General features: G+C 46.1%; 1 pseudogene; it reads right to left on the bottom strand.

Annotated features, from left to right (window-relative positions):
• Nucleotides 1-13,966: 13,966 nt before the first annotated feature.
• Nucleotides 13,967-14,106, bottom strand: LOC139270033 (U2 spliceosomal RNA; annotated as a pseudogene).
• Between the last annotated feature and the right edge of the window lie 2,916 nt (nucleotides 14,107-17,022).

The following is a 17,022-nucleotide window of genomic DNA, read 5'->3' as shown; positions in this document are numbered from 1 at the left end:
TACAGGTGCAGCATCGAAAATCTGGAGTTCCGGAATCGGGACTGATCAGTGGCAGGGTCATCCGGAATCCATAAAATGTTCCAGAATCCGGACCCACCGATACTGCTGACCTCGCGGCCCCACCGCTGCTCGACCTCAGGCCTTGCCTTGCCGCCGCTCGCATCACCCCCGCTCGCCTCCTCACCGGCCCGCCCGAACACCACCTCCGCGACGGGGTTCACCCAAACACTTCCTTGGCGGCAGGGCCCGCCCGAACATTTCCTTGGCGGCGGGGCCCACCCGAATGGCTCCGCAATGGCAGGGCCAGCGGCCCGAACACCTCCTTGGTGGTGGGGCCTGCCCTACGACCTCATCGACAGGGCAGGCGGCTCAAACAGCCCCTCGGCAGGGACCTCCCCCTTACGCCCTTTCTGACGTTCCGAAATCCAGCAATATCCGAACCTGGGCTCGGCTGTGTCTGGATTCGTGATGTCAGAAAGACGATCGATAGCCTGAAAAAGCCTGGAATCCGGAACGACCTCGATCCCGAGGGTTCCAGATTCTGGACACTACACCTGTATTATCAAACCATTGACAGCATTGAGTGATTTTATAAAATCAATGACAGATTGTAAAACCCATTGAGATGAATGGTGCTTTTTTTTACCGTGAGGTGCACAGAATGAGGTTACACTTGTTTTCACAAGAACAAAAAATGACTGTCACTAGAAATAAGTGAGATTTGATGTATGTATTTATTGATGCACTTTGAACACAGTTGGATCTGTTAAATGTGTGGAGGTAAATTGAAGGTGAGGAGAAATGTACAAAGCTACACATCCCTCTACAACATCAGCACTGTACAGATTCTGGCTCCCATCTCTTGACACCAGACACCCTTTTTGTCTGGATCATTCTTCATGCTAATTGTGAGGGCAGATTTGCACTTAGGAGTTTTAAACAGAGTGCAAAATTGGACACTGTGTAAATCAAGTTTGCTTTATGCCCTTCTATCAAAATTTCACTAAGGACACACATAAAACAAGAAATTCCCAGGAGTTTTTGTGCTGGAAGATCCAGTGGAGAATTTTTCCACGAAGCTGACTTTATTAGCATTGTAGAACATATTGCTACAATTGTTTTATGCTGTGAATTAGTATTTTTTGCTGTGAATACTTTTTGCTGAGTATTTGTCTCTGAGGTTTTATGCAGATGTTTGCTAAGTTGATTGTTTTTTCTCAGTGTACTTTTTTTGCTGAAGCGATTCACGGGACAAATCACAATTGAAACATCAGATCCCACGAAAAATGGGCTTCTCTTTGACTAGATTAGAATCAGAAGTCAAGAGATTTTTTACATCTCTTATTTTTAATTTGTCTTAGGATCTTAGGCTTTTAAAACCCAAACTTCACGCCACCGAATTCTTGATTATTTAATTTCAAACTTGGCAATGCCCTGTTCTATGGGTCTTGATCTTTTATCTTGGTTTCTTGGCAACAACAAAATGGTCTTGAAACTTGATTTTTTTTTTCCACACAATGACTGATCATTACTACTGCTGGCTGATTGAGAGGTAATTTGCAGCTGATTACTGGAAGATTTATATAGAGAATAATGGGTGGCAGCGATTACAAGAAAATAATCTCTTCCATCAATTCAGAAGATGTCATAAACCACAAAAGCGAAATTGGAGCGATTCATTTTCATCTGAACACTGAGATGAGATTACTTTGTATTATAATCATTCCCACCCACCCACCTTTATGTTGCAAAATATATGAGGATGGATTTGAACTCCGAGCTGGTTTCCAGCGATTTAATTTCCCATCCATCAGAGTCAGCGGGAGGTTACATAAGAACATAAGAAATGGGAGCAGGAGTAGGCCATACGGCCCCTCGAGCCTGCTCTGCCATTTAATATGATTATGGCTGATCTGATCATGGACTCAGGTCCACTTCCCCGCCCGCTCCCCATAACCCCTTATTCCCTTATCGGTTAAGAAACTGTCTATTTCAGTCTTAAATTTATTCAATGTCCCAGCTTCCACAGCTCTCTGAGGCAGCGAATTCCACAGATTTACAACCCTCAGAGAAGAAATTCCTCCTCATCTCAGTTTTAAATGGGCGGCCCCTTATTCTAAGATCATGCCCTCTAGTTCTAGTCTCCCCCATCAGTGGAAAAATCCTCTCTGCATCCACCTTGTCAAGCCCGCTCATAATCTTATACGTTTCAATAAGATCACCTCTCATTCTTCTGAATTCTAAAGAGTAGAGGCCCAACCTCCTCAACCTTTTCTCATAAGTCAATCCCCTCATCTCCAGAATCAACCTAGTGAACCTTCTCTGAACTGCCTCCAAAGCAAGTATATCCTTTCGTAAATATGGAAACCAAAACTGCTCGCAGTATTCCAGGTGTGGCCTCACCAATACCCTGTATAACTGTAGCAAGACTTCCCTGCTTTTATACTCCATCCCCTTTGCAATAAAGGCCAAGATTCCATTGGCCTTCCTGATCACTTGCTGTACCTGCATACTATCCTTTTGTGTTTCATGCACAAGTACCCCCAGGTCCCGCTGTACTGCAGCACTTTGCAATCTTTCTCCATTTAAATAATAACTTGCTCTTTGATTTTTTTTCTGCCAAAGTGCATGACCCCACACTTTCCAACATTATACACCATCTGCCAAATTTTTGCCCACTCACTTAGTCTGTGTATGTCCTTTTGCAGATTTTTGTGTCCTCCTCACACATTGCTTTTCCTCCCATCTTTGCATCATCAGCAAACTTGACTACTTTATACTCGGTCCCTTCTTCCAAGTCGTTAATATAGATTGTAAATAGTTGGAGTCCCAGCACTGATCCCTGCGGCACCCACTAGTTACTGATGGTATTTTTAACCCCTAGGCCTTGTGTAAATACCACCAGCTCACTGGTACGGGTGAGAATAGGGCATAGAGCGGCTGTCATCAGGAGTAAATCAGGCATCTATTGGTCACCTGCCGGCTGTTGGGCTGGGGGCTTTGGGAAGATCTCACTCAAGGGTGTGGGGATGGGGTGGATGGGAAGTCAGGGGTAGGGGAGGCCGTGAATTTCCCTTTGGGACCCGAAGGAGACTTCCTGCTCCTCCTGGCCTCACAAAAGAAATATTTGACTTATCTGCTGGGTCTCTTCATTGTTCCCACCAGTTGCTGACCTGCTTCAGTCTTATAGGAAAACCGGGCACGCTTCCCCGCTCAGGTCTGGGATAAAATGCCATTGGCGTCCTAGCTACATAGTGAGACCCTGAATTATATAAATTCATTTTGCATCTGCTTGCTTTAGGCAGCACCTCGACCACCTGCAGAACCCTGCTGGTTAATATTGGAGATGGTGAGGATAGTTGGAGCAGAGAAGTAACCTGCTCTGTTTTAAATGCCCACACGCTCGGTTTCTGCCAGACTGATGGGGTTAAAATCGACCCCATATATAGCAATTTTAGTGATAAGGGTAAAACATCAAGTCTGACTTGTGTGCTGCTGTTTGGAGAAGCTCTAGGTTTTTTCACAGCCAAGTATCAATGCCAACCTTAGTTTGTGCTGGATGACATCCTCACTGAAGGATTAAATTTGCATGGTTATAACTGCAAGAGTGTCATAATTTAATTAGCAGTGGGCTTCTGTACTGTAGCTGCACATATTGTAACTATTTTACTGCAATCCTGAAGTTAAAAATTTCACACAGTTACCATAAGAGGGAACTCAACTACAAAGATTTACAGTCCCCAGCGCCCCAGCGCCCCACCACCCCTCCACTCCCCTTCAATCGAAGTCTCTGCTATGTGTTATGCCAGTCAACGAGGAACACGTTTGGGTCAGTAGCATTTTAAGTCAGGAACACAAGCTCAATTTCTCCACTTCACCAGAGTCTCAATATCAGTTTCATTATTGTGGGAAGGAAAATAGCAGGAAACCAAAAGCAGCAGGAAAGTAATCCCTGGGCAGCTATCGCAAACCTCCTTGTGATTGGTTAATTGGCTCATATTGAAATTGTCCCATCCTCTTGGCCATAGAAGCTTCAAGGCCAATAGAACAGATCCAAATGAGGTGAGAAAACCTCCAGATGTTATTGATAAGTAATGATAGGAATTTAGATGCAGGAAGCCAGATTGCAATAATAAAATGTCTCACTTGCTTAGAAACTGCGGAAGCTTCAGACAGGTTCACCTCTGAGTTTTTCTCTGGTAAAAGTATGTAACTTTTAGTGATTGTTTCCATCGATGTGTGACGTTCTGAGATTTCAAAAAATGAATGTCCCAAATTTTTACTGGTGCACCATTAATCCCTAGAAAGAGGTATTTTCATATTTATGCAATGAAAAAGCGGCTGTGTTGAACTTTAATAGATGTTATGCTTGAATAGAAACAATTACTTAAAACTGCACACTGTAGCAGAAATAAATGATCAGCCTGATTGGTCCATAAATCTCCAGCTAACAGGCAAACAGCTTAACTTTCATTAAAAGCTTGAAACAAACCACATGCTGAAATAGATCCTGGCTGAAAAATTAACATGCAAATTATTTGGCATGACCATTCATACCCCTGATGCAGAATAGGTTTGGTTTATAGCAACTCTGTGCATATGATGTGCGCTGCTCGACACAATCTGATACCGACTTTATAATGCCGAACCGTTGGAACCTGGAGTGCGTCAATGCCATACTAACTGATTTTAGATTATAGAAGCACTATAAGTGCTCTCAGTGCCCCATGAGTATAAACCAATTGCTCAGTGATCCTTCCCCTCTCCTGGAAAATGCATGTGGGGATTTTGGCTGAGCAAAGGATTGCAGTTGGTCATGTTGTCACCCATGGTGGAAGAGACACCCAAATCTCATTGTCTGAAAGAAGAAAGAAAGACTTACATTTATATAACGCTTTTCACAACCACCAGACGTCTCAATGAAGTACTTTTTGAGTGTAGTTACTGTTGTAATGTGGGAAACACGGCAGCCAATTTGTGCACAGCAAGCTCCCACAAATAGCAATGTTTGTGATAATGACCAGATAATCTGTTTTTTTTGTTTGATTGAGGGTAAATATTGGCCAGGATACCAGAAATAACTTCCCTGCTCTTCTTCAAAATAGTGCCATAGAATCTTTTACGACCACCGTAGAGGGCTTAGTTTAACATCTCATCTGAACGATGGCACCTCCAACAGTGCAGCACTCCCTCAGTACTGCACTGGAGTGTCAGCCTAGTCAAGTCCCTGGAGTGGGATTGGAACCCACAACCTTCTGGTTTAGAAGGCAAGTGTGCTACCCACTGAGCCACAGCTGATACTACCTGGGTTCATACATGAAGAATAGAATACCTGAGAGCACTTGGTATCTGTATTTGTGCCCTCGAGTGTGCAAGGAATAACATTGGAGGAAAGGTGAAGTAGAGCTGGCAGAACACATTGTGCTCCTGATGCTGTGGGTAAGCTTGTCCCTCATTTGGTTTTGTTCAGAAATCCAACTTCTGGCTGGTTTGCCTAGAAGTGTCTAAGAAGTGCAGCAAACACGAGAGGAGAAATTTTAGTAGTTCATTAGCTGGTTGGCCACCTCGCCCTCTGGCAATGAGACTAATAAAATGCTACTCAAGAGCCTGGTTGTTACCTAAAAGGCTTTTCCAATCACTACTGTGATTCATAATGTGGAGGCATTGATTGTTAATGTTAATAAGATTTTCAATTAATTTTCATCAGCAACAAAACAAGCATCACAACTCAAGCAATAGTCACACTCTCTGCCCTGTCTGGTTTTGGGTTTGGCAAAAGATGGCACCCCCCACTTGTACAATGAATCCTGTTTATGTTGTGGGGCACCTTCTACAGACCCAGCAATTTTATTTTCTGACTACCAATGACTGCGAAAGATCTGTGCAGGGCAGCAATCAAGAAACCACATTGCTGGCTTATACAGGTGAGTTGAGTGGTTGGCTGGGTATATTGAGAGCTGGTGCCACTGAAGGTAGTATTTATGGCCCCAAGTTTCCACATGATTTGCTCCTGATTTTTAGGAGCAACTGGTGTAGAACGGAGTATCTTAGAAATCGAAATTCTCCACATTTAGTTTTCTGCAGTTCTAGTTTCACTTTGGAACAGAATTTTTTTTTCAAAAGGGGGCGTGTCCGGCCACTGACGCCTGATTTGAAAGTTTCCACAGTGAAAACGTACTCCAAACTAACTTAGAATGGAGCAAGTGAAGATTTTTGTACGCTTGAAAAAACCTCGTCTACACTTTAAAAATCAGGCGCAGGTTACAAATTAGGCGTAGGGAACGAGGTGGGGGGGTGGGGGGGAAGGGAAGTCATTAAATTCTACAATCAATCCTTAGTTATACTTATACAAATATTATACAAATAAATCCAACCTGAATAAAAATTTATAAGCAAAGAAAAGATTAAATAAACCATGTTCCTACCTGTGTGAAAGTGCTTCAGGCAGGCCTTTCAGGCAGCGGTGTGGCGTCAGTGTTTCGACGGCAGCGGCAGCAAGCAGCCTTTGAGCTGAGCTGCAGTGCTTGAGGCAGGGGTGTGGCGTCAGTGTCTCGTCTCGATGGCAGCGGCAGGCAGCAAGCAGCCTTCGAGCTGAGCTGCGGTGCTTGAGGCAGGCCTTCATTCCCCGCGAAGATGCAGCACCCAGATGGACTTGAGGCCATTCGGCCATGGGATTGCAGCGGCGTCAGTGGCTGGCCGGGAGCCGAAGAATGAACACAGGACACACGCAGCTGCAGATTTAAAATTCTTTAGGCCGTTCGGCCACGCTTATGGGGCGGCGTCAGTGGCTCGACGGCAGCCGAAGAATCAGGAGCGGACGTGAGGCCATTCGGCCATGGGATTGCAGCGGCGTCAGTGGCTGGCCGGGAGCCGAAGAAAGAACAGCAGCAGCCTTCGAGCTGTGAGGGGGAATGACTGAGGCCATTTTGACAGGGAGAGCCAGCCACATTGACATCTTTATATTTAAATTTGCAGAATGGGTGCTGCATTGTCAACGCCAGTTGAATTGGCACTTTTATTTCTCCAAACACACAGTCCTTAATTTGCAGGCACCGGTTCTGCAAGTTTAGCAGTGAAAAGCTGAACTCACTGATTTCAGCAGGTGATTTATTCAGCAGTGCTGCTAAAAGCACTCCCTCACACACAGAAATATCAAGAAAATTAAAATGCAAGCCTTTGCAGGGGTCCAAGAAACAAATCTTCACTTTTTCTGCAGCACTTTTAAAAATGGCCGAATGCCAATGTTTACTTCAGACTGCGCGTGTGCGAACGCTCCAACGTGCATGCGCAGGGTTGCCGGCACCAAGAAGCCTCATTTCAATTGTACCTGCCCCCTCCTACTTACAAAATTGGCGCGAGTGGTAGGCTCCGCCCCCTGTGCGCCGCGCCAAGCAGACATCGAGCTCCAAGGAGCTCGAGAATACCGCACTTTTTTTCCGGCGCCGTTTTCGGCGCGAAACACAGGCACCCGGCTCTGAGGTGTGCCTTTTTCACCGCGTGTGGAAACTTGGGGCTTATATTGCTGCTGTAGCCCTGCTGCCCCTCCAGATGGATCTTGGTAGCTCCAGAAGCAGCAGCACTACCTCATTTACCTTCCAGTGCTGTCATGGAAGTTGGGGCTGTCATAAGGAGCCATCATGTATGTCATGTATCCTACATGGCTACTATTGGTACTATCTCAAGGTGTGCCACCAGAGGATACAGCAGTGGGAGACTTGTAGGTTACCTGTACAGGTGTGCCTGGCCTAGTATAAAAAGCAGGCTACCAGGTGTGATCCTTACTCTGGAGTTAACGAATAAAGGACTAAGGTCCTAAAGGACAGTTCAAATACAACACATTGTCTCGTGGAGTCATTACTAGAGCATCTAAAGACACAACAATTGGCGACGAGATTACGAACTTTCACGCGAAAATGGCTACCCTTGGTACGTTGCAGCAGTTCGCCGATGGTGATGATTGGGACACCTTTGTGGAGAGGCTCAAACACTTCTTCACGGCAAATAACCTGGCAGGAGACGACCCGGCCACACTGGCTGATAAGCACCGAGCTATCTTGCTAACCAGTTGTGGGCCCACCGTCTATGGCCTCGTCAGGGACTTGCTGGCACCAGTGAAGACAATGACCAAGACATACAAGGAGCTCGTAACCCTGATCCATGAGCAACTCAAGCCCAAGGAGAGCATCCTCACAACCAGACACCAGTTCTACACCCACCGACGGCCCGAAGGTCAGGAAATCGCGAAATACGCTGCAGGCCTCAGAAGGCTGGCGGCACCGTGCGAGTTCGGCACCCACCTCAATGAAGCGCTGCGGGACATTTTTGTCATTGGAAATGGCCATGAGGGCCTTCTTCACAAGCTACTGTCGGCAGATACACAGTCACACTGCAGAAGGCCATCTCTGTGAACCAGTCATTCATGACCTCGACCTGTGGTTCTAGGCAGATGACTCACCCTCAGTACTCAAACCCGGCAGGTTCTGTGCACAGAGTGGCGCTGTTTAGGAGCTAGACTGTAGAGCGCGGACCCTCTCAGGGAAGAGAAAACAGGCCCCCGAGTCCCTTAACTCAGAGTCCACCGAGGGGGGCTAATCGAGTAGCACCATGCTGGCATTGTGGAGGGAATCACAGGGCTCACCAGTGTCATTTTAAAGACTATGTATGCAAAGGCTGCAGCACAAAGGGTCACCTCCAGCGAATGTGTAAGAGAAATATGACTCATTGTGTCGATGAAGATTCTGCAGATGGCCAGGAATCCAGCGCGGATTATGAATCGATAGTCAGAGAGGCAGCCGAGTCTCATGGGGAGGTACATAGCATGTTTACTTGCACCACCGAGAGCTCCCTGCTGAAGATGGAAGTCGAGATAGAGGGCGTTCCAGTCTTCATGGAAGTGGACACGGGGGTGAGCCCAGTCAGTGATGAATCAAGAAGCCTTTGAGAGGCTATGGGACAATAAAACTGAACGACCCAAGTTGGTCCCGGTTCAGGCAAAGCTGCGCACCTGCACCTGAAATCATCCCAGTTGTTGGTAGCACGAATGTAAAGATACTCCATGATGGCGTGGTGCACAAGTTACCTCTGTGGATTGTTGCAGTTGATGGACCAAAGCTGCTCGGCAGAAGGTGGATGGAGAAGATCGATTGGAAGTGGGAAGACTTCACCCCTCCAGCGATCGATGTCCTCTGCGCTCGGAGGCACAGCAAGCCCTCACTTGCGGGTGGACCTGGCACCGGAGAGCAAACCAGCACGGTACCCGAGGCACAGACCGCTGAGTATGACTGCATCGAAATGATCCAGCTGAGACGACCCGAACGCACCTTCCAAGCTCCAGTGGCAGGACTCCGGAGGAAGAAAATCGGATCCAGAGGCGACTTCCCAGCTTCGGAGCCAGAACCCGGGCAGAAAAGGATCACCGCAGTCGGCATCGTGGATGGAGGAAAGAGGGCGCCCAAACAACGAGGTGAGGCGCTGAAGACAAAGATGGCCACGGCCACATCACGAAGTGCAGCGCTGATGGAGCAACACGTGGCACCAAACGGAGAAGCGGATTGGGGTAAAGAAAGCAAGGCTCTCTTAAAGGAGGCCTGCAACCCACCACAATTAAAGGGACAGTTCCACACACTTAAGCAATTTAATAGTAATTGTAAGTCAGAGACAAAAGGTGTAATTGATCAAGTAAAATGTGCAACTGATAATCTGAATTGTGTACACGCAACAAGCGAGAAAAAGTTGCGTGATTATGTAAAATGTGTAATTGATGATCCGAACTGTGCACATACAACCAGCGAGGAAAAGTTGCGCGATCGCAATCGGACGCACAATGCGTCCATCATAAGTAATGAAAAGTTGTGCGATGCAGGGTTTCAACTGCATGCAACCAATGCAGCAGGTAGCCACTCATCGGAAGCACACAGGTCCAGCGAGCTACCCAATGCTGTAGCCTGTGTCTCGGGGACCAGAGTCATGCACCATGGAGTGTGGCCACAAGCAGCAGACACACACAGAGCAAGCGACCTCAGCAGGACAACGGCACCGGTATCGATACCATGCCCCTGATCGGCTCCACCTCTCGGGCATCCGATGGCACCAACTGCCACGAGCCTGAAGGAGCAGACTGTACTAAGGCGCAGTCCCCAGACCCCAGTGCCACCAAGGCCATACCCGTAAATGAAGGGTCACCCGCCACAGTTCCCCCAAAGGGAACCGGCACCAGCCAGGATCCCAAACCAAATAAGGCCCAGTCAGCAGTCCTCTGTGCACTGCTAGACGACAGCTCCTCAGGAAGCAGCAGCGACCCAGGGCGCAAAGAAAGGACAGGGAGGTCACAGGCATCTGTGTACCGGCCCGACGCTAGGGACCACGGCAACAGTCCCGGGAGCAGGCAACTCGAGTCAACTGGGTTCCCACTGCCAACACCGGGCACTGAGCCACCACCAGACTGCAGGGACACAACCCAGCAGCTCCGGGACTAGTTTGTCCTCAAGCATCGGTCACTGCATCGATAAGGCATCTAACGTACTTGTCTCACAACGGAACCACAAATGTAATGCAAAACCCATCTTCCTGAACTTGAATGTACATGAATGCTAGGAGCCCCCAATCGATGTGGGAGGGAGGGAGAATGGAGTGGTCAGGGACACGCACACAACCAGCAACCACCAGCACTCTACTGCACCAACTACTCACCCAAGGTTGAAATGACCTGCCAAGGGTCAACCAGACAGAGCCCACATAGAGCTAAGCCCAGAGCACAGTCAATGCAGAGGCGATTTGCACGAAAGGCTCAGGGAAGAGTGATGTCATGTATCCTACCTGACTACTGTTGGTACTATCTTAAGATGTGCCACCAGAGGGCAGAGCAGTGGGAGACTTGTAGGTTACCTGTACAGGTGTGCCTGGCCTAGTATAAAAGGCAGGTCACCAGGTGTGATCCTCACTCTGGAGTTAACTATTAAAGGACTAAGGTCACTACAGTTCAAGTACAACACACTGCCTCGTGGAGTCATTACTCGAGCATCTAAGGACACAATGTACACTGAGTGACTGACTGGCTTGTAGTTACAAGCGCCTTCTGTTATTCTTCAGACATACCCTCATCAGCAAACAATTCCTGCAGTATGATAGACATTGTGTATGCAGTATGTAAGCACAAGTGAAGAGAACCTGTTATTTAAAGAGGCACTGTTTTCATATTTAGCAAACCTCTTGTTATTTGTTTAAAAACACACAATGCAATGATATAAATGGCATTGAAATACGCCATCATATCACTTGCATGTAATCACATTGTGACAGAAAGGTTCTATGACTTCTTTGGCTCTGCTCCAGCTTTGCAAGATATTTTTCTCGAAGATAGTCCTCTGATAACATCAAAAAGAATAACAACATAGGCTCTTCCTGTCATGTGATGTGAAATTGCTGAAATACTGCTTGTGGCTGGTGGTGGTTATAGAAGACATGAACTTTAATAGTGAAACTCAACCAGTTTATGATACCTTTGCATTTCCTAAGAATTATACGGTAGATTTTACAAACTTACGTTCCCAGGGTGGAGATTTTAAAAATTAATTCCGTGGATATGGGTATTGCTAGCAAGGTCAGAACTTATTACCCATCCCTAGTTGCCTTGAGAAGGTGATGGTGAGCTGCCTTCTTTACCACAACAGTCCGTGTGGTAAAGGTACTCCCACAGTGCTGTTAGGTAGGGAGCTCTGGGATTTTGACCCAGTGCCGATGAAGGAATGGCTATGTATGTCCAAATTGGTGTGGCTTAGAGGGAAACTTGGAAAGGATGGTATTCCCATACACCTGTTGCCCTTGTCCTTCTAGTTGGTGGAGTTCATGGGTTTGGGAGGTTTAAGCACTAGGAGTACAAATGATGAATTCAGGCATGAAAGTCAGTAGACAACACCGGATTCTCTATCTGAAGGAACATCCAGTGATGCCCGCTGTGGTTCTGGGACTCAAAGCTCTACGCTGGAAAGATAAATTCATAAAAAAAACACCCTTATGTTTCTGAGACGTGCACATTCTCTAGGTTACAAACTAGATTATTTTCCTGAAATTTTATAGGATGCTTTACTTGGAACTTATGAGGAACAAGAGAAGAAAATTCAGAGGAATAATAATAGTGTTAATAAAAATAGAAAAATACAAATAAGGATAGGTAATCCTTCTATAACACATAACCATTGCATCACCAGTTAACTAGTATATTGTAACACACACTGCTCCTGATATTGTATACACAATGATGAAAGCAGTGCTAAATATACTACCCATTATACTGTAGATGGGCTGGTTATTATCTTCTTCACCTTCTTAGGCAGTCCCCCGGAGTCGAGGATGACTTGCTTCCACACTAAAATGAGGTCTAAGGTGACTATTGAGCCCAATGTGGGATCTACAGTCTCTGTCACAGCTGGGGCAGACAGTGATTGGAGGGATGGGTGGACCGGGTGCTTAATTTGATGTATGCTCCTTCCGCTGTTTGTACTTGGCTTCCACGTGCTCCTGGCGAAGAGACTCGAAGTGTTCGGTGCCTTCCCAGATGCTTCTCTTCCACTTTGAGCGGTCTTGAGCCTGGGATTCCCAAGAGTCGGTGGGGATGTTACACTTTTTCAAGGAGTTTTCATGCTGTTGTACTTGCTGACCTCTGTAAATAGGGGTGAACCACTGTAGTGTACACACAGATATTATTGTACTATTATACTAAACAAGCTCATGGTAACCTGCCCTAATGTCTTCTTCTTTGGCTTGGTGTTAATTTATTGCTGATTATTCTCTTGTGAAATATTTTGGGACATTTTACTGCCAAAAGGCGCTATATAAATGCAAGTTATTGTCATTATTGACAAATGTTGGGTACGCAAACTAATTGTTGTACTGCTATATACATTATAAGGGCTCATGGGGTTGGGGGTAATATATTAGTAAGGGCAGAGGATTGGTTAAAGGATAGAGAGTAGGGATAAACAGGTCATTTTCAGGTTAGCAGGCTGTAACTAGTGGGGTGCCATAAGGATCAGTATTTGGGCCTCAGCCATTTACAATTTATATTAATGACTTAGATGAAGGGATCGAGTGTAATGTATCCAAGTTTGCTGATGATACAAAGCTAGGTGGGAAAGTAAGCTGTGTGAAAGACACAAAGAGCCTGCAAAAGGATATATAAACAGGTTAAATGAATGGGCAATAAGATGGCAGATGGAGTATAATGTGGGGAAATGTGAGGTTAGTCACTTTGGTAGGAAGAATAGAAAAACAGAATAGGTTTTAAATGGTGTCAAATTATTAAATGTTGGTGTTCAGAGAGATTTGGGTGTCCTTGTACAGGAAACACAGAGAGTTAGCATGCAGGCACAACAAGCAATTAGGAAGGCGAATGGCATGTTGGCCTTTATTGCAAGGGGGTTGGAGTACAAAAGCTAGGGGAGCTGAAGTTGTCCCTTTCCTTAAGGCCTGTTACCGCCAGAAATTGGCGGTCACGCTGCGGAGTGGAATGGCCGCCATTTTGAAAATTGCCCTTCTGCGGTATCCCAGCGGTGACCCGCTCCCCCCACTACTGCTCCGCTGCTGCCGATATTCCCCCCAAACGTGAAATTCTGTGGAGAAAATGTCGCTGTCACCCCTCAGTTCCACCAACAGCTTTTTCTGCCGGTGCACATTTTGTAAAATGGCGGTGCCACCGCAATTAAAGGGAAAGCACACTACCACAGCTGCCATCTTATTTTTTTTGTCGGCAAACTGCCAGGTCGAGCCGACAATTATGGCCCTGGGTTCAGCCAGGTCACCAACAGGCAGCCTGGCACCCCTCTTGGGTGCCCTCCCTGGTGGCCCAGTGAACCTAACTAAAATACATTTTTATTTTTTTATTTTTTATCCAATTTCGTTCCAGATCAACTCTAATGCCAAAGATCACTTTGCGCCAATGTGTTTGATCTTAGGCCAAAAAGCCGAGAGGCGAAGTTGCACCGTTCCTGGAAATATTGCAATACCAGGTCGGTGCATGGAGTGGACGGGGCATGCCCCTGATCCAGCTCCTAACTAAAATAAATGCAGAGTTTGCAGTGGCCTTCCTCTTTAAGTGAAGGGGAGAGATGTGGTGACACGCAAGCGTGATGACATCATCAGCACTACACTGATTGGTGACAGTGGCAGACAGTCCACCTGCCCCCCACTTCCACCCCTCTAGTGTGCAAACTTCTGCTCTCCATTGCACTTCTGCCTGCATTATGACCAACTTCCAGGCCACTGGGAAAAAAGAGCCAAAGTACGGAATTTCACTTAAGAGGCTGCCGCATCCATTGTGATGGTGAAAATAGCTGAAACAGGGTCATCATCATAGGCGGATGACTTGCTTCCATGACAAAAAGAGATGAGTTCACAGGTGTTTCAATGAAGGACCTAATATTCCAGATTCCGAACTACATGTTGAAGGGTGGAAGATGCCTGTGCATGGATTTTTTTAACGTGTGGTGGCCATTGCACACCAGCCACCACACGGGCTTGACAGAACCAGGTCTTGGTCCAGTGGCAAGGATTACCCAAGATGACTGGAAACCAGCTCTGCTGCACGGACCTAGCGTGCACACATATCATAGTGTGGGCTGGCCCGTGCTGCCCCAGGGCCCTCGCCTCTTCTGAGCACCAAACTCACGCCTCTCCTGGGCCCCGGTCACTTCCCTCTACAAACTCTTGCCACTCCGGCATTTCTGGCGGTGGGCAATTTTGGCCCCAGGAAGTTTTGCTTCTATTGTACAAGGCTTTGATGAGACCACACCTGGAGTACTGTGCCCAGTTTTGGTCTCCTTATCTGAGGAAGGATATACTTGCCTTAGAGTCAGTGCAACAAAGGTTCACTAGATAGATTCCTGGGATGAGAGGATTGTCCTATGAGGAGAGATTGAGTAGATTGGGCCTATACTCTCTGGAGATTAGAAGAATAAGAGGTGATCTTATTGAAACATATAAGATTCTGGGGGATTGACAGGTAGATGTTGAGAGGTTGTATCCCCCGGATGGAGAGTCTAGAACTAGGGGGCATAGTCTCAGGGTAAGGGGTCAGCCATTTAAGACTGAGATGAGGTGGAATTTCTTCACTCAGTGTGTTGTGTATCCTTGGATTCTCTGTCCCAAAGGACTGTAGATGCTGAATCATGGAGTATATTCAAGGCTGCGATTGATAGATTTTTGGACTATGGGATTTAAGAGATCAGGCAGGAAAATGGAATTGAGGTCGAAGATCAGCCATGATCTTATTGAACGGTGGAGCAGGCTCAAGGGGCCGTATGGTCTATTCCTGCTCCAAATTCTTATGTTCTTATGTTCTAATCACAGTATTGAAAATATACTATTGTATATCTTTGCCAATGTTTGAGATAATGCACTTTACACGTTGAGCCAATTAGTTAGGGATGGATTATAGATGTGTGCATAAGATCCTTGTGAACAAGTTTACTATAGATCAGACAGCATTTCATTGTACAGAGGGTGGTCAGAATTTGGAATTCTCTGCCACAATCAGTTGTTGAAGCAGAGTCCATAAATACTTTTAAAAATAAATTAGCAATTATTTCAAAAAGAGGAATATTAAAGAGTGTAGAGAGTGAGTAGGAGATTGGGATTAGACATGGTGGCTCATGTGGAGAAAAACACCAGCACAGTCTTGATAGAAACATAGAAAATAGGTGCAGGAGTAGGACATTCGGCCCTTCGAGCCTGCACCACCATTCAATAAGATCATGGCTGATCATTCCTTCAGTACCCCTTTCCTGCTTTCTCTCCATACCCCTTGATCCCTTTAGCTGTAAGGGCTATATCTAACTCCCTCTTGAATATATCCAATGAACTGGCATCAACAACTCTCTGCGGCAGGGAATTCCACAAGTTAACAACTCTCTGAGTGAAGAAATTCCTCTTCATCTCAGTCCTAAATGGCCTACCGTTTATCCTAAGACTGTGTCCCCTGGTTCTAGACTTCCCCAACATCGGGAACAATCTACCCGCATCTAACCTGAGCCGTCCCATCAGAATCTTGTATGTTTCTAGGAGATCCCCTCTCATCCTTCTAAACTCCAATGTATAAAGGCCCAGTTAATCCAGTCTCTCCTCATATGTCACTTCGGCCATCCCGGGAATCAGTCTGGTGAACCTTCGCTGCACTCCCTCAATAGCAAGAATGTCCTCCCTCAGATTAGGAGATCAAAATTGAACACAATATTCCAGGTGAGGCCTCACCAAGGCTCTGTACAACAGCAGTAAGACCTCTCTGCTCCTATACTCAAATCCCCTAGCTATGAATGCCAATATACCATTTGCCTTCTTTACCACCTGCTGCACCTGTATGCCAACTTTCAATGCCTAATGAACCATTGACACCCAGGTGGCCTCTTTCTGTGCTGTAACATTTTACAATTCTATGTCAAGGAAGAATTTCCATGGGCCAGTCAAGCTGTCGCAAACCGTACTCATGTTTAAAGGCAAAGTTGCACATAGCAAGGTGAATATGAAGACAATACATTTTGTCACATACCTTGAACCTTCTCTGCTCCAGTGAATACAGCCTGAGTATTTTAAAAGTCTCTCATCGTAACTAAATCATCTCATCCCTGCTAAATCTAAGTACATTACATTGATATTCAAGGATCCAATAACTTGAGGCTTATTTTCCTCATGTGGTACAATTTCAGCACCTGCACCTGCACCATGGCTACAACCCTGACTGTGGCCAATTTCTTGGGAAAAGGCTCATTATCATAATATTTAGTGGTGTTTTCACTCTTGGTTGGTCACTCGGCTCAAAGGGTGAGAGAGATGGCTGCAGTACATGCCACAGCATAGCATGGCCAGTGGGCTTGGCGGTAGACTCTTTCTATAATGGTGCATACAGTACTCTAGCTGTAGCCTAACTAATGTCTTATTATCACCTCCTTGCTGTTCCATTCAGTGGTCCGACATATAAAATCCAGAATCTCATTTGCCCTTTTTCTGGATTTTTCCACTTATAATCTCCCATTT

Source organism: Pristiophorus japonicus, chromosome 8, assembly GCF_044704955.1.
Source record: "Pristiophorus japonicus isolate sPriJap1 chromosome 8, sPriJap1.hap1, whole genome shotgun sequence".
In the NCBI taxonomy this organism is placed as follows: domain Eukaryota; kingdom Metazoa; phylum Chordata; class Chondrichthyes; family Pristiophoridae; genus Pristiophorus; species Pristiophorus japonicus.
Note: the sequence above shows the minus strand (reverse complement) of the source record. Positions and strands in the feature narration are given on the sequence as shown.